Consider the following 2,912-nt stretch of genomic DNA (forward strand, 5'->3'; position numbering starts at 1 on the left):
AGTTTATAATTCAATATTACTTTTATAGTTCATGTATGTGTCGGATCTAAGACTTTGATGTAACTTTGGTTCATCAAAACACTTGCAACACTTAAATGAGTTGTTCTACATGTCTTGGACTTACACAAGTGTTATGATGGTGAAACCTTGGTTAAGATGATGCAAACACATCAACGAGTTGTACACTTGAAGCTATATGCATCAAGGATGAGAACCGTGATAAGCATCGAGTACCAAGAAACCCCGGAACCTACTGTTTTACTGTTTCTGTGTCTGACCTGTACTACCTGGGCTACTGTAAAGATGATTTTCAGATAGATCTGTTTGAGTAGATAACTTTTCATTTAGGACTCGTCTTAATCCGAGTTACGGTTTAGGATTTATGGCCCTCCGATCGTCACTATGTCTTTTACCGTTGTGCTGAAAATTCTGACCTACTCGCACTTAGACCGTCACCACGGTCAAAAGAAGACGAGTTTGCTTCTGGGATTTTTACCACAACTAAAGGACTCATATACAGAGCCATGGCCACTGGTCTCACCTTATTTCAGTAGGTATTGAGGCCGTGGTGACTGATCGAACTCAGCCTTTATTTTAAACTCTATACTTGAACGAAACTTACTTTACACCTTTTGTTTAATGATGAATGATGATGACCCTTAAGACCTTATTTACATACTTTTAAACCTATTAGGACGATTTACTGACTTAGTACTATTTGACTTAGGTTGAGGACTTTCTGGACCTACGTACTTGCTTATTTCCCGACTCGACTTTACCACTACTTTATCATTGTGAGTTATAGCATTCTCTTTTTCAACTTTAACTTATTTTGGGAACTGAGAATACATGTACATTTTACGTTTTACATACTAGGCACGAGTACTTAAACTTATATATGTGTGGGTTATACAACAGCATAAACAATCCCTTTAGCTCGGTAACATTTAGTCATTGGTTTTTGAAGCGGTGAATGCGAATCTTATATATGGATCCATAGGGTTTGACATCCCCACTCGGGCTAGTAGCGCTAGAATTTAACGAGTGTTTAATACTTCGTAACCATACGCACTTGCCAAGTGTACTTTCAGGGGGTATAAACGTTAAGTTAGTAACCAAGTGCCCACGGTTAAACATATACTTTATCATACTGTTTTGAAACGCTCTTTGTAGCACTGAAATCTCGTGGCCTACCTTACATACTGTTATACTTAAACTATAGCTCACTAACCTTTGTGTTGACATTTTTAAGGATGTTTTTCTCAGGTGCTTAAGGTTGCTTCCGCTGTGTACTAGTCTTGCTGTAGACACCCGCTGCTTTAGAGATGTCACTGCATGAACTACTTTATCTTGCATTCGAACTTAATTACCTTTGAAACTATGATTTGTAACGACCTATGGGTCACATACTATTATCCATGCTTCTATTCGTTAAAGTACACTTTTGGTTGTTAAACATTGATGTTGGTTAAGACATCACCTTTTTATCATGAATGCAAACGTATTTTGAAATAGCATATTGTGTTTGACCTTGTAATGATCCTGTTGTTGATGATTCGTACACGATGGTTTTGTACGGGGCATCACAATATCGGAATAGCTGTCGGATTCCGAAGAACTTGAACTAGTGGCGAGTTCCATTTCGTACGATTGAATAGAGAATTTTTTTGATATGAAATGATTTCTAGCGATCTGATGGTATTCTAATTACATAGAATATCCGTATATATAGAACAAGAGATTTCGTAGATTACGGAGGAATTTACGGAATATATCAGACAAAGTTTACAGTAACAGATACGCTAAGATATGTGTTTTGTCTATACACTAATCGTGCAATCCAGGCAGTAAGATATGTCTAGATTAAGAATGATAAGCAAGTGATTCCCTAAGAATGATAAGCAGGTAATTTTCGACACGAAATGATAAGCAAAACTTTTGACATGCAGACACGGTAGAAGTCCAGACTCACTAATGCATCTAAACAACTATCAGTTAGATACACTAATGCAATATCTGGTTCACTAAGACCACCGCTCTGATACCAACTGAAAGGACCCGTTCATATTGATTATAAAGGACTCACAATAGTTGATTTCATTGCGAGGTACTTGACTTCTAAATGATACATTTTTACAAACATTGCATTCGTTTTTAAAAGACAAACTTTCATTACATCGAAAGTTAACAAGCATGCATACCATTTCATATTATATCAACTATCAATGACTTAATAATAATCTTGTTGAACTCAACGACTCGAATGCAACGTCTTTTGAAATATACCATGAATGACTCCAAGTAATGTCTTTGAAATGAGCAAATGCACTGCGGAAGATTTCCTTAATACCCGAGAATAGACATGCTTTTAAGTGTCAACCAAAAGGTTGGTGAGTTCATAGGTTTATCATAAGCAGTAAAAATCATCATTTTGATAGACCACAAGATTTAAATACAGTACACCTATCTCGTGTACAAAACCATTTTTCATAATGCTTAGCAGAGTAGGTTCGTATCCTTTTCTCCCCCATAGGTTGCCTCGCGATTTTTAATAACCGTACACATATCTCATGTACAAAATAATATACATAACCTGTGTATAAAAATCATTCTCTTGATACATAACATTCAATTTGATTTCATTGCTCAACATGGTAACCGACCTTAACATATAATGTGCATCAATAATATCCCCAAAACAGAACATCTCGTATGTATAATATATAAACCTCGAAGTACTAAACACCACGTCCACTAGCTCTTCCGTCTAGTGAACATTCTGGGTGGGGGTGTTAATCCCGGTAGTTACCTTTAGGATGTAGTGACCCGGAAAATTTCGACTAATTTTAAACCAAACTCTCGATACGATTTAATATTTTTGACACGATAAGCAAAGTCTGTAAGGTTGAGTC

The sequence above is a fragment of the Rutidosis leptorrhynchoides genome, chromosome 8 (genome assembly GCF_046630445.1).
Source record: "Rutidosis leptorrhynchoides isolate AG116_Rl617_1_P2 chromosome 8, CSIRO_AGI_Rlap_v1, whole genome shotgun sequence".
Lineage (NCBI taxonomy): Eukaryota > Viridiplantae > Streptophyta > Magnoliopsida > Asterales > Asteraceae > Rutidosis > Rutidosis leptorrhynchoides.